The sequence below is a fragment of the Podarcis bocagei genome (assembly GCF_964188305.1).
Source record: "Podarcis bocagei genome assembly, chromosome: 3".
In the NCBI taxonomy this organism is placed as follows: domain Eukaryota; kingdom Metazoa; phylum Chordata; class Lepidosauria; order Squamata; family Lacertidae; genus Podarcis; species Podarcis bocagei.
Genome location: NC_138127.1, coordinates 77,814,046 through 77,830,626, shown reverse-complemented (window position 1 = coordinate 77,830,626; position 16,581 = coordinate 77,814,046). Strand labels below are relative to the sequence as shown.

The 16,581-nt window shown below is 43.9% G+C and overlaps 1 protein-coding gene across 1 annotated transcript in view; it reads left to right on the top strand.

The window, feature by feature from the left end:
• Positions 1-14,743: 14,743 nt before the first annotated feature.
• COQ8A (coenzyme Q8A) overlaps positions 14,744-16,581 on the top strand; it is a 55,195-nt gene continuing 53,357 nt past the window's right edge. Inside the window, exon 1 of the mRNA XM_081187128.1 lies at positions 14,744-14,875. The gene's annotated coding sequence lies outside the window, so the exon portion shown is untranslated. The remainder of the gene's footprint in view (positions 14,876-16,581) is intronic.

Genomic DNA, 16,581 nt, shown 5'->3' with positions numbered 1-16,581 from the left:
TTGGAAATGCTAGGAAAATATTTAATGTAAGAGTGAACTGTTTGGGGAATAATGTTTGTATCAAAACACAGGGATGAGATTTGAATCTGGTGTGCACATTAATCTAAATGAGAAACAGTTGGTGCTCAAAATATTCAAGACTTTTGCCCCGCAAATAGTTTACTTCTAACTTGGACTTCCTCCCAGGGACATTGGTTGTTTTAAGGTTTTGGTTTTTATTTTAAATCTGATCTGCTTTGCTTCCAAATATCCCCTTCTAAGAGCAACGCTACTTATGTGATTTATCTGCCTAAGCAAAAGAAATAGCCTAATGAAGCAAAAGGGACTGAGCAGGGTCAGGGGGAGGATCCGATGTAAGAGACATTGAAGTGCAGCAGCTCCCATTGATTTCAATTTTGGATGCTTGATGAATTGGATTTGTGTGGATTCAATTCAACTTGAGCAGATCTGAACCTTCCTTTGGAATTTAGAATGTGATTTGTTCTTCTCAAATTTTTGCAGTGCAGTTCATAGCTCAAAAAACTTACCAAAATGTGTTTTTTAAAAAAATGTATTTTAGGATGAAATGCATACATTTGGGCAGAATATGTGTACGCTTGCTCTTTTATGAGAATGTGTTCAATTCAGTGTTGGTTTTTCTTTAGAAATCTAAATGATAATTTATAAAGGTGTACATTAATGCAGAAATGGGACTGAACAGACTTCTGAATGAATATGTGTAAAAGTGACATGGACTGTTCGTCCCTAGCTTCAGTGGGCTTGAGCAACAGGATTGCTTTATAGGTTGTGCCTGAAGTTTCCTTCTGTGAACCCTCTAAAAACTATATCAAGATTAAGTTTCAAACATTTTTATCTCCAAAACATATTTTAAATTGCTTACTTTTGAAAAGGCTATTAATTACAGTACATAGTAATATATTGATGAATGTTACATTTTTAAGACCGCTTGCAAATCCATACAGTATTTGCTATTCCATTCACATACAAGCTGTTTCAAGAAACTTTGTAGGGGTTTATGTTTTAAAAAATTGATCTACTTTTTCTGTTTATTAAATGAGCTGCTTTTCAATACTCTGGTGCTGCAAACATGAAGGAAGAACAGTAAGTTGGTCATGAAAATATTTCCACTGTTATTTTATGTATTGATTTCAAGATTATGAAGTATATTCATGGGGCTACTTTTGAGCTTTGCCATGTGCAAAGGTATTGAGCTGATGTTTGCTTAATTGGTCTAGATCTCTCTCCCCCCTCCCCCCTTTTCTAGACTTTAAGCTGTCTAGCATGTACTGCACTTTTAGGTGCTTTTTGAAGTACTCATTAATGCACCAGTCAACTGTAGCAAGGTAGCAAATATTTTGTGGACTAGAGAAATCTTAATCACATATATGGTAGGCACAAGCCAGAACTATTAACTTTCAAAATGTGTATTGATTTATCCCACAATGATTTATTGACTTCAATCGGATTTCTCTGATTATTCTTAGAACTGGAATTGAAATGAATAGCGATTGCATGGCAGATCTCTTTCCTTTTTATATTGGTTCTGATTTTCTTCATTAAATTTTTATACAGTTTTGCATGGATGATCAGGGCCAACAGGAAAGAATTCCACCAGAAATCTCTTTGAATGTAATTCTAGCAGATTAATTCTCATCATGGGACGTGTGTGTGGCTGTATGTCTGTGTATTTGGTGAAAGGGAAACAAATATACTGCATATATACAGGAAATGCTTCTAGCTACATTAGGAAAACAACAACATCCCTGTGTACTTACTGTAAATGCAATGTATACAATAAAAATTATACTTACGAGGCAGCACTATTTTTTTAAAGTGATTTACTTTCTGAAATACATCTCTCATGTTATCTGAATAAAAGTTGTGAAGAAGGTGTAGGAATTCTCTGATCATCTGCCAAAAGTTTCTCTCTCTCATTGAGCCTCTAGCAATAAACTGAATCTGTGGCCAGCAAGAAATTTCCCCTCTTTTGAATAAAGTAAGACAGTTGTTGTTCTCCATTCCACAAGATCAGTAGAATGAGATTTTTGTAGTTGGCCGCCAGAGGGCATTGTAACAATAGTGGATGTTTCTTCTCGGTGCTCGATATGTAATATGTCAGATTTGTGTGGTACATTTTGAGCTTGAAAACATTTCACATGTATCTCAGAAACCCTTGGGGGTAGCCAACATGGTGCCCTCTAGATGCTGGGCTTCATCTCCCATCATTATTAACCGTTGGAGATGCTGGTTGGGGCAGATTGGAGTTGTAGCCCAACAATATCTAGAAGGGCACCACCAAGTTGGTGACCCCATCTTGCGACAACTCCCTCAAACAGATTGGTGCTAGACTCCTATTTAATTTGAATAGGAATGAACATTGAGAAAAGGCTGGGGCAAGAGTGATGGCGTTTGTTTCAAGTTAAAACAACCCGCCATTAGTAACAATCCAAAGCAGAGTGTCACAGAGATGGGTGGAAAGCACGGAGAGTTGATGAAACAAACGTTTCTAAGAGAACCCTGCACTGCCAATACCATAAAGCTATATAACCACACATAGCATGACGAAAGCAACAAAGATGATGGCCAAGGTATGTATGGTACATGCACACTGACAACTGGACTAGAAAAGGGGAAGCATTGTAGAAGGAAAGAACAAATGCTGAAGAACTGCATTTCCATAAGAAATAGCTCATTGGGTAGAACATGAGACTCTTACTCTCAAGGTTGGGGGTTCAAGCCCCATGTTGGGCAAAAGATTCCTGCACTGCAGGTGGTTGGGCGTGCTCCATCTGCACACATTTTTCGTTGGCTTGCTTGCCTACCTCCATACAAGAGGAATTTACATCCGCTTTAATCCATTGAGTAGCCTCCCCTAGGGAATGTACCAGTAATTCCTGCTTCCTCTCCTCACACGTAATCTCTTCCCTCCCCCTTGGGCTTTCTGAAGCCCTCAAATGTTATTCTGGTCCAGGTCTGCGTCCTCTCCAAGGAATGAGAGGAGGTGGTTGGAACTGAAGACAACTGAGTACCAGTGGGCTGTTTATCTTCCTGCCACATACCAGCAGGGGAGATAACAACAATTACAGCCTGTACAAATGCGGGCACAGTGTGCCTGCCTCTCTGAAGGTATCAATGCTCCGCGCTATTTATGGTATGATATAAAGAGAGATATAAATAAACAGAGCCTCTGAAGTGATGGCAGCTGGAGGCATTTATATGCAGGCCTCTCTGAGCCAGGTAAAGTATTGGGACAACTGGGCTGGAACTTTCCTCAGACTTAGCAAGGCTTGAAGAAGCCAGTGTGGATGGACTGGCAACACAGAAGGACATCTTGGGATAAGGGACACGTCATCCTGGGGCAAATGAGGTAACCCAGCAATGCTATGATAGGTTTCTTCTTCCTATGTCATACCCTATTTATAGTGAACTGTCTGCAGGGCCCTGTTGGGTTAAAAGGCAGCATATACATTTTAAACAATGTGTAAGCAAGACAACGGATCCCTCTAGAATTCCTAAAGGATGAACTTCATGTTTCTGAAGCATGTATTAGGCAACAACTACACAGTCCTACCCCCCTCTGGTTAAACCACAGAACCTAGGGCTTGCTGATCAGAAGGTCAGCGGTTCGAATCCCTGCGACAGGGTGAGCTCCCATTGCTCGGTTCCTGCTCCTGCCAACCTAGCAGTTCGGAAGCATGTCAAACTGCAAGTAGATAAATAGGTACCACTCCGGAGGGAAGGTAAACGGCATTTCCTTTCGCTGCTCTGGTTCGCCAGAAGCGGCTTAGTCATGCTGGCCACATGACCCGGAAGCTGTACGCTGGCTCCCTCGGCCAATAAAGCGAAATGAGCACCGCAACCCCAGAGTCTGCCACGACTGGACCTAACGGTCAGGGGTCCCTTTACCTTTACTTTACACAGTCCTACCAGGTTTAGCGGATTCTCAATCCCAGTTCATATATCCTCCAGCTGTGTAAATCAAAACAGTTTCTCACTTAGAAGAGAGTTGAATAACACATCTAAATTATCTATATTTATTTCCTAAATATATTGGTTGTTTTTAATCCTCTGTGCTACTCTCCACTAGATTTCTCTAGACTGGCCTCCCTTTATTCATCTATTGAAAACAAGAACACCATTTTTAAAAATTATATCCCATGCTACAAAAAGGATTATTCAATAATGTTTTTACAACACAACCCCTCCAAAATATAACCAACAGAGGTACAATAATATAAAAACTAATAATGGATAAACAGCATCTTAATTTATTCAGTCATTAATTTAATTTATACTAATTCCTTCTCACCCTTTAACCCCCTTACATTTTGGAAAGGAAAGCATGCCCCAAGCCACTATTTCTGATCAGACCAGGAAGAAAACATCCAAGACTCAAAAGCATCTAAAAGTGCCTCATTCCTGACCACATGCTGTAGGAAAAAGGGAGCTGCGGGTACCACTATTGGCTCCTGCATGTTTGTTTGTTTTTCCTGACCCATCCCCAAGGAGTAGAAAACCTGTTGAGTCACATTGTTGAGTCACAGGAATCAGCATGCATTAGCTGTGATTCCTACACTGCAGAGAATTGGACTAGATTACCCTTAGGGTACCTTCCAATCTTCAGATTCTCTGATTTTAAAGCACTCTTATACCACTTTAGGGACGTGGGTGGCGCTATGGGTTAAACCACAGAGCCTAGGACTTGCCGATCAGAAGGTCGGCGGTTCGAATCCCCGCAACGGGGTGAGCTCCCGTTGCTTGGTCCCCTGCTCCTGCCAACCTAGCAGTTCGAAAGCATGTCAAAGTGCAAGTAGATAAATAGGTACCACTCCAGCGGGAGGTAAACGGCATTTCCATGCACTGCTCTGGTTCGCCAGAAATGGCTTAGTCATGCTGGACACATGACTCGGGAAAACTGTCTGTGGACAAACGCCGGCTCCCTCGGCTAGTAAAGCGAGATGAGCGCCACAACCCCAGAGTCGGCCACGACTGGACCTAATGGTCAGGGGTCCCTTTACCTTTACCTATACCACTTTAAGTCATGGAGAATCCTAGGAACCATAGTTTGTTAAAGGTGTTGACCTCACAGAGCTATAATTCCTATATTATATCTTATATCATTTCTAGCAACCTTAGCAAGCTACAGTTCCCAGGAATCTCCATTACTCTACTGTTATAGTGGGGTGTTTTAAATGTGTGTTGAGTGGCTGTAGCCTAAATGCTTTTGAACTACATGTCCCATCAGCCCCAGCCAGCACAACCAATAGTCAGGAATGATAGAAAATGTAATTCAACAACAACTGAAGGGCTACGGGTTCTTTAGCCTTGCAGTAACACAAACTGTAGCTTAACCCAGTTTTTAGCTGTTTCTATTTTATCTGTAAAGCTGCCTTGAGTCACTGCGGCGCACATGAATTTCTGATGATCTGGAAGTACAGATGTGAATGTCCTTAGTTCGTCATTGGGTTGAACAAGGTTTTACTGTATTGAAACGTGCAAGGTTTTCCCAGCATGTATGCAAGTAGATGTGCACATTCAGAACTTCCCAGCATCCTAATTCATATAAATGATGTGTCAGTCAGCTGCAGGCAAAAGGGCAACTGTCTCACCCCCCTGCTGATTCATGCCACACACACAGTGCAGATTCATAGATTCCATTATGCCCAATATATATTTTCTTTATTTAAAAAGAAGGTCTTGTTAACTTCCAGGTCACAATAAGCTAAACGTAACTTACACCAGCTTGAAATGCAACATCTGCCAGAAATAGGAGTGGCAGGCCAGGGATTTAAATGCCCAAACGACCAACTCCTCTGATTTCTTTGATATTTTAAAACCATACAATTATAGGGTCATCTAGTAGTCCAACCCTTTGCAAGGCAGGAATTGATCACAGTCAGTGGATCTTTGGGATCGAAAAACCAATTACAGCAGAATATTTTGTATCTGCGTGTGGCTTCTGGACACAGGCATGTATCAAATGTTTCACAAGGCTTCTGCAGCACTTTGTTCAAAGTTCATACCAAGTCCAAACCAGGGGTGGGGAGAAGATTTACTTAGCATGTTAATAACCAATTTAGTATTTAGTAGTTTTGTGGATGCAAAAAACTACAACACAACTGGCAATTTGATGAGCAGTTGGGGTGGAGTGGGGAGAATCTGGATGAATTTCCTGTTCTGCTAAAGCTGTGTTCAGGCAGGAGTTTATTTTGGGATGGGTTCCTCTTCACAACTGGATAGCTCATTCCGTTAGACTAGAGCATGGTGCTGATAACACCAAGATCGCAGATTCAATTCCTATATGGGACAGCTGTAGGAGGTTGGACTAGATGATCATCAGGGTCCCTTCCAACTCTTCAGTTCTATTAAAGGTAAAGGAACCCCTGACCATTAGATCCACTCGTGGCCGACTCTGGGGTTGCGGCGCTCATCTCGCTTGATTGGCCAAGGGAGCTGGCGTACAGTTTCCAGGTCATGTGGCCAGCATGACTGAACCGCTTCTGGCAAACCAGAGCAGCACATGGAAACGCCGTTTATCTTCCCACCGGAGCAGTACCTATTTATCTACTTGCACATGACGTGCTTTCGAACTGCTAGGTTGGCAGGAGCAGGGACTGAGCAATGGAAGCTCACCCCGTCGCGGGGATTCAAACCGCAGCGCCACCCATGTCCCAGTTCTATTATTCTATGCATTTACCTGTTTTGCAGCATCTACATGACACTGTTGGCATTAAAATGCCAGCCTGTATCCTCCCTCCACTTTAATTAGATTTACAATGCTGGGGGGGAAATCCAGCAAAACAACAACCACAACTTGTTGCCAGCGCCCCACCTGTGATCCCTGACACTGGCCCTTTACAATACAAAGTCCTTGTCTAGAAGCCTCCTCAGAGCCAAGCAGGTCAAGCTGGATTTATTTTGGAACATACAGATCTAGAGCTCAGCAGAAATGTTGTAGCTGGACAGAAGATTAGAGCTGTGAACTCTTTTTCGACCTTTGATTCCCACAGGGGGGAAAGTTCAAGGTAAAAGGGGAGGGGAAAAACACCTGCCAAGATTTAGGACTTAGATTGGATTTGCAAAGGTTATCTCTGGAAGCAGCAGCTGTTGGCTTTGTGTCTTCCCCTTCCAAGAAGACTGACTTGTGCTAAAAAAACAGAGAAGTGGACAATATTCTTCAACGTGCAAAAGCAACCACAGTTTCAGTTCTGCTTCCCAAATCTTCGTAGGGTCGACCAGAACCTATTGATGACATATTTTGTCATATTCTGTCAGATGCGGCTTCAAAGGACAGAGCATTTTGCTCAGATTTACTAAGTTCCCTTCCGCATAGTCTTAAACTGTGCTTTAAGTTTATGTGTGTGCTGATTTTACCTCTGCAGCCAATCTATGCTGCAGTTGCAGCATAAAAAGAGTGCTTCCCTCGTTTGTTGTTGCTTTTGTTTGATGCAAACTATAGAAATTGCAGGGGCACAGATGAAATCACAGTGGAATAGCTGCACCCAGAAAACTTTTTTTTTTAAACCACACTGCAAGCCTGCATCAAACTCAAATTCCTATTCAGGTCTCTTTCACACTCCTTGTCTGCCATACCAGACCAGACCTCCTTGGCAGAATGTATGACTTATTTCAGATATTTGGAACTGCTTATGATTCAGTGTTCTCCCATTGGACCATGCCAATTCATGCTCAAGAGAGCCAAATCATAACAACCCCATCATGACTTCTCACCATCATTTGGCCAGCAATTCACCCCAACATTCCAACCATTTGGAAGTTTCTGCTCTTAATTAATTAGCTGCCTAATGCCATAGTTGTGGAATGTTTCTCATCATCAGATAAACTTAATGAGGACTAGTCTAAATACCACTATGCAGTCCAGTAATTAGAGCTCCCCTTTCTCTTTTATTCAGCTGCCAGCATACTTAAGAACCTGTGACCTTGATCAAATCAGTTAGTGGCCAACTCATCATAAAACCCAACAGGCTTTCTTTCTCAATAGAACAAGCTTTGTAATGCAAAACTTCTGATTCAGCTCATCCCATCCGCTTACTGCTTCTCTCAGCCCACAACCAGCCGCACAATTGCTGCTTTAGATTCATGTTGATAGGAGACCAGGGAAGCAAGCTGTTTTGTTATGATAGGAGAAGGCTCCAGCCGTGTGGTCTGTGTGTGTTTCACAGCATGGCCTAGAATTACAGGGCACTCCAAGTGCAGGTGGACTTAGGACTCAGGGTGGGTGCTTTCATATGCGTTAATACATCTCTCCCTTGCATGCCTAAGAACAATATGGCACTTCCTCCCTCCTTTATGTTCCAGAAACCACTCATGATAAGGAAAGAAATAAATACTTCATAGAATAAAAAGATAAGTTCCCTTCTATCCCCACCTGTTTTGCAGAGGCACCATGCATCTATGCATATCCCAGCTATTTTGGAAAGCTAGATGGTATTCCAACTCCAAGATGAGAGCTGATTGATATGGTCTGACTACCTTTCCAAAACCTAGACAGCATCTTAAAAAGCAGAGACATCACCTTGCCAACAAAGGTCCGTATAGTTAAAGCTATGGTTTTCCCAGTAGTGATGTATGGAAGTGAGAGCTGGACCATAAAGAAGGCTGATCGCCAAATAATTGATGCTTTTGAATTCTGATGCTGAAGGAGACTCTTAAGAGTCCCATGGACTGCAAGAAGATCAAACGTATCCATTCTTAAGGAAATCAGCCCTGAGTGCTCACTGGAAGGATAGATCCTGAAGCTGAGGCTCCAATACTTTGGCCACCTCATGAGAAGAGAAGACTCCCTGGAAAAGACCCCGGTTTTGGGAAAGATGGAGGGCACAAGGAGAAGGGGACGATAGAGGACGAGATGGTTGGACAGTGTTCTTGAAACTACCAACATGAATTTGACCAAACTGCGGGAGGCAGTGGGAGACAGGAGTGCCTGGCGTGCTCTGGTCCATGGGGTCACGAAGAGTCGGACACGACTAAATGACTAAACAACAACACCTTTCCAATAACCCCAAACTGCACCATGCAATTGCTAAAGGCTTCTCTTATTACCTCCCTGACAGGAAGTTGCCAATGCTGTTTGGCAGATTTTTGATGAATTTAGCAATGCTGGTGCTAACTCCTTAGCGCCACTGTGCCACTGTGTACATTAGGTGCGTATACAAAACAGAGTTGGCTTTGGAGCCTGCTCTGAGTTGCACATGTTCAGAGAGAACGGTAACATAGGCATGCAAAACAAAAAGGATCTTACTGGAGCCAAGGCACTACACAGATGACTTATGTCGTTATTGAGGTTTTCTTTGTCTATTTCTGGGTCTGTCCAGTCTAAAATTTAAAAGCAAAACCCACAGGCATCTAATCTAATAGAATACATCCTCAACAGAATGTTGGACTAAGTGGGCCTTTGGCCTGATCCAGCAGGGCTTTTATTATGTTCATGGGAACAGTGGGACATATGGAAGAGGGTTTAAGCAAGACTGGCCTTACCACGAGGCAACCTGAGGAGACTGCCTCAGGCAGCAGGATCCCACTGGGTTTCTGAGGCGGCATATCCTGCTGCTGCACCCGTCACTGAAGATGCAGCTTGAATATGTTCTGTTTTGCCTCAGGCAGCGAAACAGGGTGGGTTGCCCCTGGATTTAAGCATTTCATTTTGCTCTGAAGTTCTGATGAAAATTGCCTCCTCAGTAACTACCATTAGCCCCAGGGAAGTAGATCCCACTGACAAATGAAGCTTTTCTTCAGGGCTAATAACAGCCCCTGGAATATATATGGGGCGCCAGTTTAAAACCCTCACTTCGCATTGGGATCCTCATTAGAAGTGGCTATATTTAATAGTTATTTAAAAAAAAACTAAAAATGTAACTTCAAGCAACATATATAGGATCACAGCTAATTTGGCTGTTTGTTACCACTTTTCTTTCATCAAAATGCCTGTCCCCCTACTCTCCATCACCAGCTGGTCTTCAAATTTGGATCGCATGATGTGTGAGCTATAATGAAAGAAACTCTTCCTCCTCCCACCAGCTTAAGTGGCTATTTATTGTGGTATAGTGCCTGGATCTTTCCCTGTGCTTAACAATCACCACCACAACAACCACAGGAGGTTTGATCACAGGGAAGGAACATATCTGGCAGTCAGTGTAGCACTTCTGAGATTGCTGGACCCAAAGGCCTGACACAATATAAGGCAACTTCCTAAATCCCTAAAGTTTTTTTTTAATGTATTGGTCATATGATGAATATACTTCAGTTGTATCATAGAATTGTAAAAGGACCCTGAGGATCATCTAGTCCAACCCACTGTAATTCAGGAATATGCAGCTTCTCCCATACAGGGATCGAATCTGCAACCTTGGCTTCATCAGCACCATACTCTAACCAACTGAGCTATCCAGATATATTGGTTGACTCCAACATCTTGCTGTTGTGTTCTTATTTATGGATTTAAATAAAGCACTTACAAAAAGACTCTTTTTTCACTCCAGAAAATCCAGTTCCAACCACCCTAGCCCTGGCTTAAAAAACAAAAAAACACCAATGTAAACCCTCAGAATTCAACAATGAGTGTAACATTATAGGACAACAAATGTTGATGGCACACATTTCAACAGACTGTGTTGCAAAATGCTAAATATGTGGAACCTCCTTGTTTGCTTCCTTTGTCAGCAGGAGATGTGTTTCTGCCCCAGACTTGCTGTGGCTTGTTGCCTTCTTCATCTAGACTCACTTGTGGTCTCTCTTGTGTCATTCAGTTTGTATTATCCTGGGGTAAATCATCAGGTGCCAAGAATATTGCAAATGCACGGGTGCATCCAGTTTGGAAGGAGAATGCATACACATGCAACACATCAGTGATGGCTGGTGCCTATTGACACTGGTAGGGCAGAAGACCAGGAGGCCTGCTGTAGGTGGAGCCAAAGCCCATAATTGGCAAAGACAATAAATCAGGGGTCAGCAACCTTTTTCAGCCGTGGGCTGTCCCTCAGACCTTGGGGGGGGGGCAGACTATATTTTGAAAAAGAATATGAACGGGTTCCTGTGCCCCACAAATAACCCAGAGATGCATTTTAAATAAAAGCACACATTCTACTCATGTAAAAACACACTGATTCCCAGACCATCTGTGGGCCGGATTGAGAAGGTGATTGGGCTGGATCCGGCCCCTGGGCCTTAGGTTGCTTATCCCTGCAATAAATCCTAGTTTCATCTCCATCCTCCTTCCTGTTGAGGTCTGCAAGTGGTTACGCTGAGACAAAAAAAGATGAAGTCACTTTGAGTCCACCTTTGTGAAACAAGCAAACAAGCAAGCAAGCAAGCAAGCAAGCAAGCAAATAAACAAGCAAATAAATAAATAAATAAATGGTTGTTGTTGTTTTTGTTTAGTTGTTTAGTTGTGTCCGATTCTTCTTGACCTCATGGACCAGAGCATGCCAGGCACTTCTGTCTTCCACTGCCTCCCGCAGTTTGGTCAAAAATAAATGGTATGAAAATCCAAATAGGAGAGCTGCATCAATTGAATTGGGAATTATTTGATTTAGGGAAAGCAGTAGTTGGAGGAGGGGGGCCTCATGGATGAGGGGGAATTAAAGTATATACAAAGGGTTCACTATCCACATTAAGCCAAGGTATGGATAGGGCCCTTTGACAGCCTTCTCCATGAATTGGTCTAATCCTCTTTCAAAGCTACCCAAGTTGGTGATCATCACTGCTTCCTATGACAGCAAGTTCCATAGTTTAACTATGCACTGTGTAAATAAATTATTGTTCTCTCTGTCCTGAATCTTCCAGCTTCCTTGGGTGTCCATGAGTTCTGGTATCATGAGAGACGGAGAAAAGCTTTTTTATTATTATCATGAATTATCAGTAATGTTCCATCTCAGAAACCATTTCCCTGATTTGCTTGGGACCTGCTGGGAATTATTTCTGGTAACAAGTTCATACCAAGCTTGACTGTTCAAGTACAGTATGACATATGTAAAACAATAACTTTATGAAAAAACGAACCAAGGCTTTAGTACGTGAGATGGACCAATTAAATCTGCAATCCTCAAATAATATTGGATAATATATTCCCCAAAGATATGTGGGACTACTCTTTGTGCAAGTAGTCTCAAGCCTGATGCTGTACAAATGAAGATCCAGCTGTTGAAACTCAGCCTTCAGGGTAAACGATCTTATGAACAAAGACAATACAAAGCTAAAGTCCAAATTCAACACACCAAAAGGTTAAGAAAAATATCCACTTAAAACAAGATGTCTGAATAATATTGATTCCAGCTGGGAGGAAAGAAAACCATTCAGCTATATAAAATACTGGAAATTAACTTCAAAAACCCTGGCATGCAGCTCTGTGGATACAGAGACAGATGGGGAAACTTGGTATTTAAAGTTGATCTTTCTGATTGAAAGTTCTTTATGAAGTATGTCTAACCTATTGCTCTACAAATATTCCACTTAACACATGCATATCACACATACACAGAAAGATTGACAGAGGTGCATGACAACTCTCTATGTTTTGTTGTTATTTCTAGGCTGCAATCCTAAACCAACTTACTTGGGTGTAAGCCCTGCTGAGTTCAAAGGGGCTTCCTTATGAGTAGACATGTATAGCATTGTACTGCAAAAATGTAAATGTTTGAATATTATTAAATACAAACAGTTTGAGATATAATGGCTTCTTGGATATATATTTAGATTCAATCACAAAGGAATACAAACCGATATAACTGTAGCCAGAAGACACAACTGCTCTGAGGTCATAAGCAAATTCCTTGTGTTTACAGGTATTCTATAATAAAAGAGCAAATACACAAATACATTGTCCAACTTCGTATAATTCTAGCATATCGCTCCACAGCTTGCCATGTGTTTGTGGCAGTTTTCTCATTTGGTTGTCTCTTCTCATGTGTAAAATGAGAATATGCCAACCTGCATAAAAAGAGTTGGGGGTCTGCAGTCATTTTATCTACTTTGACTGGGCATATCAATTTATCTGCTAATGCAGGCATACTGCTAATGCAGGCCAACTCGGGGCTCCCAGATGTTTTGGGACTACAACTCCCATTATCCCTGACCACTGGTTTTGTTAGCTAGGGATGATGGGAGTTGTAGTCCCAAAACATCTGGAGGGCCGAGTTTGCCTATGAAATGGTCCAAACATGACTATGCTGAGTGTCTTTCAAGTGTTCACCAACATCACACCATTTTAAGCCTGACAGCAACCAAGAGAAAAGTTAGTAGTTCCTTACAGTGTTTGCTGATTAGTCTTTTTATTTTATTTTATTTTTTCTAATTTATTTAGCTAGCTAACTGCCCATCTGACTGGGTTAACACAGCCACTCTGGGCGGCTTACAATTCTATTCCCATGTGTATGTATCTGTATGTATCTGTGTCTGTGTGTACGTGCAGCTAAGGATTACACTTCAAGCGTCTAATGAAGTGGATTCTGGCCCACAAAAGGACATGCTATTATACAATTATTTAAGGTGCCACAAGACTGTTTTATTTCAGAGAAGAGAGAAGGCGGCCAATGATCAAAACATCCCTTTGAGAATAAGACTGAGATACAAATGTAACAAATAAAATTTAAGTGTCCACTTTTATTTAGCTGTTGCAATCTGAATTGTCAACATGCTTTCTGTTTTAAGCATGAATTCAGAAGCAGGGTGTTTGATAGCCCCAATAGTAGACCCAAACGAACAATGCAATCTTGACTTCATGTTTACTCAGAAGTAAGTCCCACTGAATTCAGTGGGTCTTGCTCCCAGGTAAGTAGGGTCAGGATTGCAGCCTTATTTTATTGGCTGTCTGCTCTGCTAAGAGTAAATAATTGTGTGGCAGAGAACTGGGAATTCTAGGTCAGGGGCTGCATACTTTGGTGGCCAGCACGCTGGATGTCAAGCAGGGAAATTGATATTTGCTTCTTTCTGGGTGGTTATTTGTTTACGCTTCTCTGCGAAATGATAAGGCTATGAAAACGAAGGGACTGCCAAGTCACTTTGTATACTTTTAAGCCATTAGTTGCAACATACATTTTTAACCCTTTTTTGAAGTAACAAAAGGAGTATCCTAAAAAATAAATTTAAAACCCAGCAACCTTTTATCTTTGCCTTTTCGCACCACACCATTTCTCTTGCAAATTATCCGCCCTGCAGTTAACCCCATTAACACAGGAAACTTCCAAGCGTCTCCCCCCTTCCCTGTACCAACAAGCACTGCACTGAAATGCCCTGTGCAGATACGTGCAGGGAGACACGTAACTTCAGGGTGGCAGACAGGAGCTTTTGGGAAAGCGGCCTTTGTTAGACTGGGAGTCCGGGAACCCCAGCTTTGTCCGAGGGCGGGGACGACGCAGCACAACCCCGGGGGGGGGGGAGGAAAGACGCGCACAGCGGCAACAGCAACGTGCCCCGCTGCACATGCACCGACCCTCCCGCCACCGCGTCGAACGAGCAGCGCAACAAGGACGGGATGTGCGAGAGGCGGCGGGAGGGAACGGACGAGAGGACACGCCGCTTCGGGATTGGCGGAAGCTCCGTCCGCCCCGGCTTCCCATTGGCCAGAGCGCGGGCCCCACGAGCCGAACACGCTCCCGGCGGCTTGGCAACCTCGGCTCTCGCGCTAATCCCCGGGCAGGGGAGGGCGGTGGTTTCGGCAGAGCCAATAGGCGCGCCGGGGGCGGAGCCTGGCCGCGGGGGTCTCCAGCCGACGGGGCGGTACGGGAAGGGGGGGGGGGAGAGAAACGCGAGTTGGTAAACAAGCTCGCGCACCTCGTGGTGCCGCGGGGCGGAGGCGAGCGGAGTCGCTGAGCGGGCACGACGCTGCTGCTGCTGCTGCGAAGCTCTCCTGCCCGGGGAGGTAAGCGAGCGAGGGGTACGTCGGGGAGCGGCACTCTTGCATTTTGCATGGCGGGTGGGTGGGTTAAGAGGGGGAGCGGTGAGGTGCGCGCTTGCGCCAGCGGGGAGAGGTGGGAGCCCAGCTTTTCCTCAGCGCGGCGCCCGTCCCCATGCACGGGGCCCAAAAAGGGTGGGGGGGGGGGAGAAGCCCTTTCCAGTGGGCGACCTCTCCCTCTAAGCCAAAGGTCAGCAAACTTTTTCAGCAGGGGGCCAGTCCACTGTCCCTCAGACCTTGTGGGGGGGCCGGACTAGATTTTGAAAAATAATATGAATAAATTCCTATGCCCCACAAATAACCCAGAGATGCATTTTAAATAAAAGGACACGTTCTACTCAGGTCAAAACACGCTGATTCCCAGACCGTCCGCGGGCCGGATTGAGAAGGCGACTGGGCCGAATCCGGCCCCCGGGCCTTAGTTTGCCTATCCATGCAGGCACGCCTCCCCAGGCAAAGGTTGGGAGGGATCCCGGCGGGGAGACCTTAAGTGGCGCTGGGCCAGATGCGCTCGGTTAAGGGGGGGGGGCTTTCGGCGCCCCTTTGCAGCCGCGCTCGGAGTCGCCCTTTCAAGTGCTTGCGGCTGGGCGAAGCAAGCGGGACGATCCCGGGGCTGCAAGTCGGTGCCGCTGCCGCTAACGGGGAGTAGAAGGGCCGCAGTTCGCGCCGGACACGGTCTTTGCAGCGCCGGAGCTGGAAACGGGAGGCGTGGCGCTCTTTCCTGCTTTTCTCGTCCGTGGGGCGGCAGCAGCAGCTGCTGCAACCCCCATCCGTATACCTTGTATTTGTTAATGTCCATCATCCCAATCTGCAGCCCCTCCCCAAATCTCCCCAGGCCTGCTCTTTTCTTTTTATTGGACGGCGTTTTTCACTGTTAGAATATACGTAGCGTATTTCAAATTGTCTGGTTGTCAGATGGAAGGGCTCGGTCTGAAACCATTTTACGCCCGCCAAGGAAATGCTTAGAAAGCGTCGATAGAAACAAAGAAGACAAAACCACTAGATCAGGAGGATTCAAGCTGTGCAGGCCAGTAAGTAGGGGCGGGGAGAGAGGAGGAAATTATCTTTTGAAGTCCCTTTCCAGAAAACTATTAGTTTGGTTTTCAGAAGCCACATGCTATGTGGCAGGCGATCCTGAATGCAAAAAGTAGCTACATTTACCCCCATAAACATATGGAACCATTTTTCCTTGCTAGGTTAGGTTTCTTAATTTTTTATGCATTCCTTTCCACCAAAAAGGCCACAAAGTGATTTGCAACTAAAGTAAAAATGCTATAGTAAACTCACATAAACGTTACTGTAAATAAATTTAACCATACAATGTATTATTATAGTACAATATCGTAATAATGATAATATCAAATGTCCCGATGATGTCCAAATGACCTTGAAAACAAAAATGTATTTGTCACAAGCCTCCTTAAACAGTGGGCCTTCTTAAACAGAGGCTACTTCCATAATCAGGGCCTACTTCAGAGAAGGCCCATTTTCTTGTCACCTTCCAGTTGTGGAGGTGGCATGTAAAGAAGAGCTTCAGATAATAGCCTCTGGGTCCTGGCAGGTTCATATGGGGAAAGGTGGTCTTTTAGATATAGCGGTCCCGAATTATATAAGGCTTTAAAGGTCAAAAGCAGCAATTGGTCCCAGAAACAAATTGGCAGCCAACACAGTTG